General features: G+C 38.3%; 1 protein-coding gene across 1 annotated transcript in view; it reads left to right on the forward strand.

The window, feature by feature from the left end:
* Positions 1–63: 63 nt before the first annotated feature.
* Positions 64–16442, forward strand: part of REPS2 (RALBP1 associated Eps domain containing 2) — a 264518-nt gene continuing 248139 nt past the window's right edge. The window contains exons 1-2 of the mRNA XM_045516337.2: positions 64–215; positions 2526–2588. The gene's annotated coding sequence lies outside the window, so the exon portion shown is untranslated. The remainder of the gene's footprint in view (positions 216–2525; positions 2589–16442) is intronic.

Raw genomic sequence — 16442 nt, forward strand, 5'->3', positions numbered from 1 at the left:
GTGGCGGTGGCCGTGGCGGGGGGGAGGGGGGCAGGGAGTTTGCTGCCGCTTAGCCAAGCAAAATCTCAGCGAGAGAGGAAAATGGTTTCTAGTCTCGAGAGATTACTGTGCCCTCAAAGTCTCCCTGATAATCACGGGCATACAATTCTGTGCATCCCGAAAGGTCTTCCTCCAGCCGACTGGCCTTTCCTGGGACCTGGTCGAGCCGAGATGGGGTTAGTCGGAGGCAAGGGGGGCCTTTGGCAGAGGCCGCGGGCGTTTTCTGACTGCAGAAGCCGCCGGGCTTCCCTCGTAGGCTTAAACCTAAGGCCTGTGCAGGCACAGGCCGCCAACGCCCCGAAGCTGATTTGAATTACATTTTCGTTTTTTCACAAATTTGGATACTTAAAATGATGTTTGCACTCTCTCCTGCTGCAGGGGACTTTGTCCCTGCACTGGCGTTCTAGTCTCCGTCCCAGCTACGGACCCTGCTGAGTCATGCTTGTCACCTGAGGGGGTCCCAGGGTGACCCCACTCCTAGTGAAGAAGCTGGGAAGAGCTGGGCTCAGCTGACCCAGGGCTGGCTTGCCTGAGACCTGCTCTGCCCAGGGACTTGGTAGCCCCTGAGGAGTGCGTGGGGGTGAGGAGAAAGCGGGCTGCAAGGCCAAAACGGAATGAAAATGAGGGCCAGGAGCCGAGGGAACAGGGTGGGGGGAGGTGGCCGAGGTTCCTAGTGCAGAGGGAACCTCAGTCTACATCCAGGCTCCGAGAGAGGCTCCCCCTGCAAAAGCACCCCCCTGTCCAAACGCTTGCTGCCTTATTATTTTCCAAATGCTTTCATGCATGTGACCGTGGTGATTCTCAAACGAAATTGTATAGTTGCTGCTCTGATGCCCACTTTTCTGATCGGGAAAACAAACCCAGGCGCTACTCTAGTCCTTAGCGGAACCAGTTGTATTGCCTTATATAGAAATTTACTGTCTGGTGTCTCTTAGTTTCCGATACGATACAATTCATTATTATAACGCTCTCCCTTTCATGTCAGGCCCAGGAATGTTAGTGACTGAAACTGGGGAGGGGAGGAGCGGCTGAAGAGGGAAGAAGGTTGGAAGGGTGTTTAAACAATACAGCCCTCTTGTCTAAAACACTGGTTGGTAGACATTTTTCTAAAATTGACCAGATAGTAAACTTTAGGCTTTGGGGCCAATCACGCAGCTTGTAGCGAGAAAACAGCCCTAGACAATATGGATGAACCTGGCTGTATTCCAGTGAAACTTTATAGACACTGAAATTTGAACTTCATACAATTTTCACGGGTCACAAAATGTTCTCTTGATTTTTTTCAACTGCTTGAAAATGGAAACAAATCTTTCTGAGCTCGTGGACCCTACAAAAACAGGTGGCGAGTTAGATTTAGACAGAGGATTGTAGTCTGCCCACCTTGTTGTACAATAATTGTGCCTTAGAGCTCTGCTTCAGTGGGAACTAACTCGTGTGCACAGTCAGAGAAGTCTTCGGAGACGATTTCCAGTCTCCCATTAATATATTTTACTTATTTCTGATGGGTAGGCATGATTTCCAAAACCCATTAAACATTAAAAGGGTTGAAAGAAAAGAAACCTTCCCAGACGATATTACTAAAATTTTTTATGCTGTCTACCTCACTGAGGGTTGGAGTGGATAGGGAGCAGATATTTGGGGAGTTTCTGAAAATATTCAGGTACTATCATACACTAAATCCAAAAGTATCATGTACAGCCTATTTCGTTAGCTTTGGATTTCTGTTGTTGTTCTTAAATTGAATCCGTCAGTTCTGGGTCTCTAAATTTTTTAAAATCTTTTTCTGGTCAGGTATTTTTTTGCCTCAAAAATGTAACATCAGTTTTCTTTCTTGAATTACTTAACTGTTCAGTTTTGGTTTGGCCTTTCACCCCGACTTCTTCACGCTTGTCCTAATCTTTTCTCCCACTTTTTCTGTGGTTGTCGGTCTCTCTTGCTCAGCTGAGTCTACCAATGGAATAAGACACCAACAGGTGCACCCATAAGATGTGGGCCATCTTAACCAAGAGATGCGCTGTTTAGGTACATTTCTCTAAGACTGCTTATCTCAAAGTTGCTACAGTGTTAACCACCACTTTCTCCACACCAGCCATGTTTTACAGGCTAGAACACTTGTATATAAACCAGAACAAGTTACATACACCACACGTTGCTGACCTTTAATATGTGTGATGCATTCTGGTAATTTATTTCATTTTTTAAAATATGCAAATTACCCCCTATGTTGATTCCATGTTCGCACTTCGTCACAACTTGTGGTTTGAGACTGGACACTAGTGTATTTTTGAAACTTCTATCCACTCCCTGACCACCCTTTATAAAATAGCAGCACACCCTCATCTGCCCCCAGGTAATCATTTTCTATCCCCTTTACTTTCCCTTTTCTCATGGCACTTATCACCACTTGACATATGTTTGTTCATAGGCTTTTCCTCCTACACTAGAATGTAAATTGATGGCAGGACTTTGTTTTGTTGTACCCCCAGCAACTGGACTAGAGCTTACCAGACGAGGACGCTCAGGCAGCAGGTGCCAAGGTCACATGGCTGGTGAGTGTTGGAATTTGAATTTAATCAGTCTTAAATATTGAGACAGCAAAAGTGATCCTATGTGATAGAATAAACTGTTTACCAAAAGGAATGAGAGAGGGAAATAATACCCAGACAAAGGTGCGGGTGATTCTGTGTTCGATAGCATCCCGGTCTTACTAGCTTTGGGCAAAAATCTTAGCCATTCAAAAAAAAATGTTGCAGTACCTACTGTGTGCCAAGCAGTGTTCTGGGAACTGGAGATACCTGGAATAAACAAGGCATGTAACAGCTCCTGCTCTTTTATACATTCCTTTATTGTTTGTTTTTCTCACTATGGTAGCTTTGCTAAACGGAAAAATCTGAAAATTACACAAGCAAAAGAAGAGCGTAAAGAATACCAATTTTGTTTCTGGCCAAATTATTTTCATCCAAATCATTAGGAGTGGAAGAAAATACACCAAAACATTAATAGTCACTGTCTCTCGGTTACTGATAACTATGGATGATGGTTACTTTATTCTTTGTATATTGCTCTACAAATGGAAAGGGTTATCTTAGTGTGCTAGAATTCTAAGTAATTTCTCTTAAAATATTTAATGCAGTTATGTGAGAGGGAGTTGAAGGAAAATCATTATAAAATTGAAAACACATTGTACTTGTTTGAACTTGTACTTTGTTTTCATTTACTATTGTGATATTTTATTAGATGGAGTGAAGTAATTGTTTTATACTTATAAATGTGCTATTTTTTAACCTTTATGGCATGTCCCTCTGGATTTCTGAAAAGCCACCTTACCCTGCTGTGCTCGCTGTTACTGTTAGGCTACATGAGTTCAGCATTGGTGATAGTGAATAAAGAAAATGACCTGGACCAGAATCCCTGGGGCTTAGACTCACTGGTGCGTAGTAAATAAATATTTGTCAAACGAAAAATATTGACTAGGAAATTCCTCCTGGCCTTTTCCCAATCCATACGCAGAAATGAAAAGGCTTCCAATGTAGAACCTTCTTTTAGAAAAATTGCTCTGAGCAGTCTACCCCAAGCATATTGTTCTTTTATTCAAAGTTTTAGTACACAATGAATTTTAATTTACCACTCAAGATCTCTTCTAAAGTTCACTGTAGCGACAGTTTGTTGTAATTGCTGGCCTTCTCCAGGGAGCAGCATGCTAAATTTTTTGGGGGCGTGAGGTCCTCTTCCTTCTTCAGATTTCTTACAGTGTGGTAGGACTGTCCATCATGATACCCTGCTCTCCACCAGCCAACGGGCAGGTACTTAACCCCCTGGGGGCCAGTTAGCCACACCCTTCCTGGCATGTGGATTCCTTAGACTTGCTGGTGAAGCACCCCAAGGTGCTGGCCTCTGGTTCCTGCTTCCTAGGTGTCTAGAATGGCTCCTTTTGTTCTGTGAGCTCCTCCGTGTCCTTCCACATTCCTTTTTGCTTAAGCTGGCCTGAGTCTGTTGCTTACAACCAAAGAACCTCTCATGTTCACCTAACCTTAACCCCTACCCCCTCCAAGTCCTGGATTCAACCACAGATTCTCTTAAGTAAGGAATATGGCCTTTGGGGTTTGAGAGGAAATAGATAAGATAGTAAAATATTTGCAAAATTGTATAAAAGCTACAGGAAAATATTCGTGCAAAGTGTTTCCAATAGAGTGGATTCAACACAGAGAATTGGGTGCTTAGCTGAGAGGACCACAAGGTAACCTGGATATTTGTCACTGCTTCCTGTACCCCTAGGGCTGATATTAGTCACTGCAAGAAGCAGCTAGCACACTTAGAGCTGGGGGAACAAAAGGAAAGAAGTGGTGTTACCAGAACCTGGGAGCTTGGAGGAGAGGCCGTGTGCTGGTTGGTGCGCTGCACACAGCCCTGCTCAGACCACGGAAGACGTGGCTCATGGGTGCTGGTGCCCCTGCGGGGACCTGGTATGGTGATGTTGGGAAGGAGGAAGGAAGCCGGAGGCTGGAGCCAAGCGCAAGGTGTGGGGAGAGTGGGGGCTTTTGATGGAAACTGACAACCAGAGGTCCCTTGTCCCTCCTTCCAGTGTCCCATCAGAGCCTCCCATTGACAGAACCTAATGGGAAGGCAGCTGGCTTGGGAGTTTGGAGAATAGCAGTTTCCAGAGTCCCAGCCCTGGTGTCACAGAGCAGAGTGAAAAAAGGGTCAGCTTAGAGCAAAAGCAGGCAAATAACCACAACAAAAGCATGCTTTGCCTTTGAAAGCATGTGTAATTGTTTTTGAAAATAGAATTCCTGATAAATTAGAAAATTTCAATATATCTATACCTGAATGTAAATTATATCATTATTGTACCTTATGCCAATAGACCTAAGGGCACAAGTTTCAGACCTGTAACATGTTCTTGGGCCCTTAGTTATGGCATATGAGTGTATCAATTGGAAAATATGCCTCCTAATATTTATTTATGAGATACAGGAAGGTACAGGAAGATTGCTCCATTTGATTATAACAAAGAAGAAACCAGCATTGATGTAAAGCTATCTTAGTCATCAAAAGTTCTGTTACCATAAGGTCATTTACAAATTCCTTTTGAGACTTGCTTTTCAAAATATGTTAGAAGGAAAGCCAGAGAAATTCACTATATCATTGAGAAAATCCTTCGTAATCTCTCTTAAGGGAAATTACACATGCTTCAAATATATAGATTAAGCTAATAAATTTTATTTGGAAAGTTTGCATAATTACCCATTTTCTAAAATTAATGAATAGAAGGGGAAATTATTATACTGATAGCAAAACAAAATGTTAGACGAAAAATGCATCTGTGAATGTTCATAACAGCTTTATTTGCAACCGCCGAGAACTGAAATCAGCCTAGATGTCCTTCCACTGGTGAATAGTTAAGCTGCACTACCTCTGTACCATGGAATAGTACTCAGCAATAAAAAGGAAGGAACTGTTGGTACACATAACTTGGGTGAATCTGTAGGGAGTTATGTTGAGTGAAAATAGCCAGCCCCAAGAGGTTACATACTTTATGATTCCATTCATACAGCATTTTTAAAATGACAAAACTTTAGAAATAGAGGAGAGATTAGTAGTGGTCAGAGATTAGGGATTAGGGGTGGGGGTTTGGGAATATAAGCGTGATTATAAAATGGGAAAATGAGGATTCCTTGTGCCGATGGTATTGGAACGCTCCAGTATCTTGACAGTGGTGGTGGATACATGAACCTACACAGGAATAAAATTGTATAGCATGGGGGAGGGAGGAAGGGTATAGCTTAGTGGTAGAGCATGTGCTTAGCATGCACAAGATCCTGGGTTCAATCCCCAGTACCTCCATTAAAAATAAATTAATAAATAAACCTCTCCCCCTGCCAAAAAAACCAAACAAACAGAAAAAAAAAAAGAAAATTATATAGCACTTAATACACATACATGAGTACAAGTAAAACTGAGGAAATCTGAATTAGTGACCTGTATCAACAGCAGTGTCCTGGTTGTGATAACACACTATGGTTTTGCAAGATGTTACCTTTGGAAGAAACTTGACAGAGTGTAAAAAGGATGTCTCTATAATATTCTTTACAACTGCACGTGATTCTATAATTATCTCAAATTTTTATTTAAAAATTAAAATTAAAAGAGGTGTGCAGCAACAAGTAAAAAATCTTAGTGATGCTTTCAGTCTTGTTCCATTTATTAACTGAAGTAAAGACAGTAGTTCCTGCATGTGTGGGGTATTAAAATTTTAAATTATAGACAGTTTCAAACATACAAAAAGGAAATAGAATAGTAAATGAACCCCCATGCCTTCCCCACCCAGCTTCAATAATTATCAGCTCATGGTCACATGTGTTACATCTATCCCTCCATCCACTCCTGCCATCTCTCATTATTTTGATGCAAATATCACATTTTATATTATTTCATCTGTAGATACTTCTATATGCATGTCTAAAATATAAGGGCTCATTTTTATTATTTTTAAATTGAAGTTAATATTGGTTTATAACATTATATAAGTTTCATACATACATTATATTTCTATTTCTGCACACATTACACCTTGCTCACGACCAAAAATTTAGTTTCCATCCATCACCATACACTGGACCCCCTTTACCCTCTTTGCCTTTCCCCCCATCCCCTCTGGTAACCACTACTCTGTTCTCTGTATCTACATGTTTGATTTTGTTTGGTTTGGTTTGTTCATTGTGATTTTTTTGTGTGCGTGTTTTTTACATTCCATTTATGTGTGAAATCATATGGTATTTATCTTTCTCTGTCTGACTTATTTCACTTAGCATAACACCTTCAGGATCATCCATGTTGTCACAATGGCAAGATTTCACCATTTTTTATGGCTGAATAATGTTCCATTGTGTGTGTGTGAACATATGTATATATATCTGACATCTTTTTTATGCATTCATCTGTTGATGGGCACTTGGGTTGTTTCCATATCTTGGCAATTATAAATAATGCTGCGATGAACATAGGGGTGCATATACCTTTTTAAATTAATGTTTGCTTATTCTTTGAATAAATAGCCAAAAGTGGAATCACTGGATCATATGGTAACTCTATTAATTTTTTGAGGAGCCTCCACACTGTTTTCCATAGTGGCTATGCCAATTTACATTCCCACCAACAGTGTATGAAGATTCCAAGGGCTCCTTTTGAAAAAAATTCAATATTCTCACACACCAAAAAAAAGTAACAATTCCTTGGTATCAATATCCAGATAGCATTTCTATTTCCTAACTTGTCTCATAATAAGGTATGTGCTTTAGCTTTATGGAGGAATAGTTTATGTACCGTAAACTGTACCCATTTAAAGTATACAATTCAACAAGTTCTGACAGATGTAAACATCCATGAAAGCACCACCAAAATGAAAGAACATTTTAATCATGCCCAGAGGTTTCCTTGTGCCCCTTCCTCCATCTATGGCCCCAGAAAAACCACTGATCTGCTTTCTGTCACTACACGTGAGTTTACAGAGGATGTGGTTTTGGAAAAAAAAACTAAATGGTATGATATTATAAAAATTAGAAACAAATCCAGAGAATGAAGAAAAATATGTCTATTCTTTTTTTTGCAGATTTAAAAAAAATTTACTGAACAAAAGTATCATTAAGATAGATTTCTAGCATCTTAAGGAAACTGTATTAGGAGTGTAACAGTCATAGCCAGTTTCTTTAACATTATAGTTAACTTATATTTGTGTAATTAATATACATGTTCAATATGTGTCTATTCTTGTCTGATACATTTTGATAGTGAGTCCCTGAGACAGGAAGTTGAATTTAGAATATGATAATAATAACCACTAACACTTATTGAACAGATAGTGTGTGCCAGTTATTTTATATATATTAGGTAATTTGTCTCATGAGAACCCTATGAATATTATAAGTCCTACTGTCAAACCCATTATATAGTTGAGGAGACTGAGGCTCAGAGAGGTAACTTGCTCATGATCTCACAGCTTGTAACTGAAGGAGCTTGTTTTTTAAAAAAAAGTAGATCTTTGACTCCAGAGCAATTCTTTTAAACGTGACTGTAATCACTTTATCAGCAAAAAGAACTGACATGAGAAGAACACCTGGGTGTGTTGCTAAAAAGTCTTACCCTTTCTTTGACAAAGGAGCAAAGACAATTCAATGCACCAAGGATAGTCTGTTCAACAAATAGTGCTGTAAGAACTGATAGCCACATGCCAAAAGTTAAATCTAGACACTGACCTTACATCTTTGACAAAAATTAACTCAAAATGGATCATAGACCTAGATGTGAAACTATAAAATTCCTAGAATTAAAAAATAGGCAAAGGCCCTGAACAGACACTTTCCCAAAGAAGACATCCAAATGGCCAACAGATACACAAAAAGGTGCTCAACATCAGTAATCATTGGCGAAATGCAAATCAAAACCACACTGAGATATCACCTCATACCTGTTAGAATGGCTGTTATCAAAAAGACAAGAGATATCTGCTGGCGAGGATGTGGAGAACAGGGAACCCTTGTTGAAATGCAGACTGGTGCAACCACTATGGAAAACAGTATGGCAGTACCTCAAAAAATTAAAAATAGAACTACCATATGATCCAGCAGTTCCGCTTCTGGGTTTCTATAAGAAAGGAAACCAAATCATTATCTTGAAGAAATATTTGCACTCCCATGTTCATTGCAGCATTATTCACATTAGCCAAAGTATGGAAAAAACCTCAAAATTAGTTGATGGTTGAAGGGATAAAGAAGATGTGTTTTGTGTGTACCATGGAATATTACTCAGCCTTAAAAAAGAAGTCCTGTCATTTATGACATCATGGATGAATCTGGAGGGCTTTAGATTAAGTGAAATAAGCCAGACAGAGAAAAGACAAATACTACATGGTATCACTTATATGTGAAATCTAAAACAAAACAAAACAAAACGTGTCAAGCTCACAGAAAGAGAGGAGAAAAGTGGTTTCCAGGGGCTGGGGATGGGAGAAATAGGGAGAAGCTGGTAAAAAGGTCCAAATTTTCAGTTATAAGATGAATAAGGTCTGAGGATCAAATGTACTATGTGGCGACTATACTTGATAACACTGTATTCTATCATTGAAATTTGCTAAGAGAGGAGAACTTAAATGTTCTCTCTCACACACAGAAGGTAAATATGTGAGGTGATGGATGTGTTAACTCAGTGGGGAGAATCCTTTCACAGTCTATACATATATCAAATCATCACATTGTACACTTCATCTTACAATTTTATTTGACAATTATACCTTTTAAGCTGGGGGAAAAAAGAACCTCCAAGAAGAAAACATAGGAGAAAATCTAGGTGACTTTGGATTTGGTGATGACTTCTTACCTTAGATATAGCACCAAAAGCACAATGCATGAAAAAAAACTGATAAGTTGAACTTCATTAAAATTTAAAACTTCTCTGTTCTGTTAAAGAATGAAAAGACAAGCCACAGACAGGGAAGAAATATTTGCAAAACACATATATCTAATAAAAGACTGGTATCCGAAATATGTAAAGACCTCTTAAAATGCAACAATAAGATAACAACTCAATTCAAACATAGGCAAACAATCTGAATAGACATCTCACCAAAAAGATATACTGATGGCAAATAAACACAGGAAAATGTGCTCAATATCATGTGTCATTACAGAATTGCAAATTAAAATAACAGTGAGATACTGCTGCACACCTGTTAGAATGGCTAAAAACTCTGGAGGCAGTTAAAAGGATGCCAGGAGTTCAGGAGGAATGAAGAAAGAATAGATAGAACACCAGGAATTTTAAGGGCAGTGAAACTATTTTGTGTGATTCTGTAATGGTGGATACGTGTCATTATGTGTTTGTCAAAAGTCATAGGATGTACAACCCAAACAGTGAAACCTTGTAAACTATGCACTTTAGTTAATGACTGTAATATAGCTTTGTTGGTTCATAAATTGTAATGAATGTCCCACACAAATGCATGGTTAACATGGGTAAAATTGAATTAATAAAAATTAACATGTGTGAATTAACATGGGAGACTGGATTGGTGGGGTGAGGTGCTGTATGGGAACTCTCTGAACTTCCTCCTCAATTGTTCTGTTAACCTGAAACTGCTCAAAAAAAGTCTGTTAATTAAAGAAAGTCTTATCCTCTCCAAGTCTCAGTTTCCTCATCTTGGAAGTGAGGAGTTGGACTAGATCTCAGAATGAAATTTTTTAAAAATAAGTTTTCTTTTTCCTTTTTTTTTTTTAAATGGACGTACTGGGGATCGAATACCAAGTACCTCGAGCATGCGCTCTACCAACTGAGCTATACGCCCCCACCTCTCCTTTTTTTTTTTTTAAATGGAGGTATTGGGGGTTGAACCCAGGACCTCTTGCATGCTAAGCATGCGTTTTACCGCTGATCTATACCTGTTGCCCCACAGAATGGAATTCTGTCCTTAGAAGTAGAGATGATTTTTTCCCCCTTACATTCCCCCATGTGTTTACTTTATGATTTTTCTATTTCTACCTTGTGGCTTTTAGTGATTGCATTGATAGATCAGCAGAGCTAGCATTACTTTTATGAAGCATTAGGGAAAACTTGTTTCTGTGTCTCTCAAATGTTTCCTGTCCATGTTTTTTGAAAGCCATTTTGTGCGTTTATCTACAATTTTGGCATCAGTGACCTTGGAAATATGACAACCATTTCAAGTTGAAGTAAATATTTTAAGTTTTGGAAGAAACTTGGTTATACTACAATTTAAGAGAAGTCCTTTGTTAATTCTGTCTTGTTGCTAAATATCATAATAGCTTGGTCTTAAATGAACATAAAGATTTATATAATAATGTAAAGTCAGTTGATCATATGAACCTCTTTGTGTTTTCCTGGTATGAAATAGAGACATTCAAGAGCATCGTGGCCATATAAACTGCCACTCTAACTTGTACTCTCCAAAGAGAGGTACGACATTTATATGAGCCACCACGTCCCATGTTTCCGACGGGTAGTCATAAATGTTTGTTAATGATGTTTAATGAATCAAATGAGTGAAGAAAGAGGTACAAGAGAACTAGGTTGAAAAACATCAGCAACCATCTTAAGGTATACCACAGTGCTGTTTAAAATGCAAACATGTAACAGCATTGTGGGTGATTCTTACTGAATCATTTAATTCGTAAGAAGTCAGAGTAATTTGAGTTGATGGAGCCCTAACTTGAAATTTACATGACCCATTACCTAGAATGGGAATCAGTGTTGCTTTTCTAGGGAGTAAGTGTTAACATTAAGTATTTTTGTTTATGCTATCTTAATTATTCTTTTTAGTCAAGAAAAAATAGGCTTGCATCGTTCACCACTTCACTCCAATTATAGAAAGGAATGTTAAATATATATTTAGTTTGCTTAAAGCTGTAGCTTTAAAATTTTTCTTGGCTGCAATCCACAGCAACATTTTTACGTTATCACGCTGTCATCTATCCATCTCTCTCTCATCTTTCTATCTATGTTTTATGATACTGAAACAAATTTCTCACAATACAGTACCTTATCCTAACTGTGTGTAATACACTCTGATCTGATCTATTCTATTCTGTTCTGTTTCATTAAAAAAATACTGATTGTGGTCCCCTAATTTCATTTTACTAATGGGTCATGACCTGTAGTTAAAAAAATGTGGCTTGGAGATCTCCAGGTGAAATGTGCAGTGAGTAGACCAAAGTATCACATGGAATGATAAAAATGCATTGAAAGAAGGGTTTTGCTAATTAATTTCTGAATACATATAAAAACTTAAAATTGACATACCATAGACTATATTTCTGTGGGAGTGAGATCAAGCCTTTTAACTTTACTTTTCGAATTGTTTGAAAGACTAATTTTAACATGTATAACTTTTATAGTAAAAAGGAAATCTAGCATAATGTAGCTATTTATCCTAAGGAGCCAATGTCATGCCATACATTCTAAAAGTGATGTTTTATAAAACAGTGGAAAATTGGCCATAAGAGGAATGTGCATTTACAAGGTATTAGTTCCATAAATTTTAGATTATCTATGGGGTACTACACAGCCATTAACAATGATGATTTAATGTCTAGCTCAGTGGGTCTCAATCAGGGATGATTTTGCCTCCCAGGGGACATTTGGCAATGTCCAGTGACATTTTGGGTTGTCACACTGGGGGAGATGAGTCCTCCTGGCAGCTAGTGAGTAGAGGCCAGGGATGCTGCTAAACATCCTACAGTGCACAAGACAGTCTCCATAGCAAAGAATGATCCCTAAGGTTGAGAAACCCTAGCCTAAGTGACTATCTGCGTGGAAGCTTTACCTCCTTCCTCATATCTATAAATAATCTTTCTTTGATAGCATTTTGTCTATAGCTCTCTCATACTTGGAATACAGTTATTTATGTTTATGTCTTATTTCTATTCCTAGATAGAAAGCTCCTTTTTACAGATGGGATACATGTCTGATTCATCTCGATATAACGAGCAACTAGACCACCTTGTGTCTTGTAATTGTTGAATAAATGTTTGTTGAGTTATTATAGGAGAATAAAAACTCATAACAATCTGTAATTATTGAAATGGAAAGATGTCCAATCCACAGTGTATTTAGCTGGAAAAAAAAAGTATGTTATAAAACTGTGAGTGATCTACAGATTCATCTCAATCCTTATCACAATCACAACTAACTTCTTTGTAGAAATTGATAAGTTGACCCTCAAATGCATATGGAAGATCAAGGGGCCCGGGAAAGCCAAAACAATCTTGAACGACTCACACTATAGACCTCTCAGAAGAAAGTATAGGAGTAAATATTCAAGACTTTGGGTTAGGCAATGATTTCTTAGACAGGACACCAAAAGTACAAGTGACCAAAAAAAAAAGATAAACTGGACTTCATCAAAATTTAAAATTTCTGTGCTGCTAATGATACCATCAAGAAAGTGAAAAGACAACCCACAGAATGGGAGAAAATTTTTGGAAATCATGTATCTGGTAAGAGAATGTATCCAGATTATATAAAGAACTCTTACAACTCAATAATAAAAGATAACCCAATTTTAAAATGGGCAAAGTTTCTGAATTGACATTTCTCCAACATAGATATACAAATGGTCAGTGGAGAGGAGGGAAAAAAGAATTTTTCTTCTACTCTTCTAAGATCTCAGCTAGGGTCCCTGTAACAAAGGATAGATTAACAAGAGAAAAGCATACAAATTTATTTAATATAAGTTTTATGTGACACAGGAGCTTTCATAAGAAAATGAAGGCCTGAAGATGTGGTTAATCCCTGAGTACTTTCATGCTAGGTTTGATGAAGCATGGCGAGTTGTGGGAAAATGCAATAAGACAAAAAGGGTATAAGCTAAGATTAGTAAACTGGGGTAGTGTGTCCTGAACCTGTCACCAACAAGAACATTGAGAGGGAAATGTAAATAAAACCACAATGAGATGCCACTTCACACCCATGGGAATGGCTATAATAAAAAAGACAGTATCAGCTGTTGGTGAGGATGTGGAGAAACTGAAACCCTTCTACTGTGCTGGCTGGAATGTAAAATAATGCAGTCACTTCGGAAAACAGTTTGTAGTTCCTCAAAAAATTAAACATAGAGTCACCATATGACCCAGCAATTCCACTCCTAGATATGTACCCAAGAGAACTGGAAACATATTCACACAAAAAGTTGTATGTAAAAGATGACAGCAGCATTATTCATAATAGCCAAAAAGAAGGAACAACCCAAATGTCCATCAACTGATGAATGGCTTTATAAAATATATATATATATATATATATTCATAAGTTGGAATATTATTTGGCAATAAAAAGTAATGAAGTACAGATACATCCTACACCATAGATAAACCTTCAAAATATTATACTAAGTGAAAGAAGCCAGGCATAAAAAGCCACATATTGTATAATCCGTTTATGTGAAATGTCCAGAACAATCAAATCCATTGTAAACACAAAGTGGGTTAGTGATTGCCTAGGGCTGGGGGGTTTGGGGGGAAATGGGGAGTGACTGCTAATGGCTCCGGATTTCCTTTAGGGAAGATGAAAATGTTTTAAAATTAGATTGTGGCAATAGTTGCACAAACCTGTAAATATACTAAAACCCAGTCAATTGAACATTTTAAATGGATGAACTATACAGTATGTGAATTACATCTCAATAAAGATTTTTTAAAGTAAAAACAACATTACAAGTATTTGCTCCCTAGAACGTAGTGAGCTAAGATAAATGTGGAATGTTAGTGGGTCAGCTTGTATCTGGTTTTGAAAAACATTCATTGTGAAACCCCTGATTGATGAGTTGCAGCTGCACTAGAAGGGATGTGATTTGGCACTTACTCTCAGAGACAAGGCACCAAGCATAGAGTACCTGTAGGTACTGAACTGAGGGGTGACTGTCCTGAGTTGATACTCCACACGGGGTTCAACCCAGTGCTTACAACTGAGCATGCTCCGGGTAGTGAAGGGACCCAGAAGCTGTGTCTGACCACATGACCAGACCCCAGGAGGCAACTGCTTTTTGGCTATGTGCATTGCTTACTGCGTATCTTTAAAAGCTGTGTAAACTAACGGGGCAGGGGTCGGGTGGGTACCACAATACGTAGTGCAATCTTCTATTTAGCTATATTAGTGATTCCTTTTGGGTGACAAAATCTTGGGTGATCTTTTTTTTTATACTTCTATATATTTTCTGAATTTTTGGTAATCTATAAGATTTTATTTCTTTTTTAATAAAACGATCTGAAAAGCAAAAGTCTTTGCAATCTTGGACTAAATCCTACTTGGTCTTGGTGCTAACGGACTATTGAATTCTGTTTGCTATTCTATTTATAGTATTGAATTCTGTTTGCTATTCTATTTATAGTTTTTCATTTAGCACTTTGGTCTTTTTTTTTTTTTTCAAACTATAGGCAGACCTCCTTTTATTGCACTTCACTTTATTGTGCTTCGCAAATGTTACTTGTTTTTACAAATTGAAGATTTGTGACAACCCTGTGGTAAGCAAGTCTGTTGGTGCCCTTTTTCCAACAACATTTGGTTACTTTTGTTACCAAGTCCAAACTCATTCCGCTCACTGCATGACAGGCCAATAAATCAGGAGATGTTGGGGCAAGGAATAACGAATGACTTTATTCGGAAAGCCGGCTGACTGAGAAGATGGCAAACTAAGGTCCTGGAGAACCATCTTCCCCCAAGTCAGAATTAAGGCTTCTTTTATACTTAAAAGGGGGATGGGGTGTATTTGGCTGGTACAAACTTCTTGATGTTGGAATCCTTTTGTTCTTTCAGCTGTCCAGGGAGGTCAGGTCCTGGTGTTCTTGCAAACCTCCCACAAGACAAATGTTATTTTCTATTCTGCAACTTTTTATCTTTATATGAATAGGAAAGTTTTATACCCTTAAAGGTTAGAGCCTTGAGAATGGGCTCTCCTGTAGATTTCAGGCTCTAGGCAACATTCTTTTACAAAAGGTGCAGAACCAGCATGACTCAGCATGAGAAACAGAGCACAGGGTTAGAGCCAAAGGAACAGATCTAATATGGAGTCAGAATTGTTCTTTTTAATTACACTTTGTGCATTGCATTTTGGTAATTCTGGCAAGATTTTAAACTTTTTCATTACTATTATATTTGTTATGGTGATCTGTGATCAGTGATCTTTGATGTTGCTATTACAAAAAGCTTATGACTCACTGAAGGCTCAGATGGTTAGCAATTTTTAGCAATAAAGTATTTTAAAATTAAGATATGTACATATTTTAGACATAATGCTGTTGCACATTTAATAGACTACAGTATAATGTAAACATAACTTTTATATGCACTGGGAAACCAAAAAATTGATGAGACTCTCTTTACTGCGATATTCCTTTGTTGCTGTGGTTTAGAACTGAAGCCGCCGTGTCTCCAAGGTCTGCCTGTCAACTCTTCAAGGTTCAATTTCAGGGTTGTACTGTCCTCATAAAGTCAATTAGAGAGTTTTCATGCTTTTCTATACTCTGGAACTTGTTAGTTGAGTAGTATAGGGATAATCTGTTGTAGATTGCTGATTTATTGTAAAAGGATATACCTCAGGAACAGCCAGTTGGAAGAAATGCACAGGGCGAGGTCTGGGGAAGTGGCATGGAGCTTCCACGCCCTCTCCAGGCACCATTATCCCAGTACGTCCACATGTTCACCAACCCAGAAATTCTGATTTTTTTTTTGGTCGTGGTGGTTGGGAATGATGTATTAATGTTGTCTTAAGAAAAAAAATAAACCTTTCCAAAGAGTTTAGCTTTTTTTTTTTCCCCCCACATCAGGAGTGTCAGTGGTAAGTCTGGACCTTGGGTAGAAGAGTCAGCAGCTGCCCAGGCCCCCCATATGGTGGAGTGTGTGCT

Source organism: Camelus bactrianus, chromosome X (genome assembly GCF_048773025.1).
Source record: "Camelus bactrianus isolate YW-2024 breed Bactrian camel chromosome X, ASM4877302v1, whole genome shotgun sequence".
Classification (NCBI taxonomy): Eukaryota; Metazoa; Chordata; class Mammalia; order Artiodactyla; family Camelidae; genus Camelus; species Camelus bactrianus.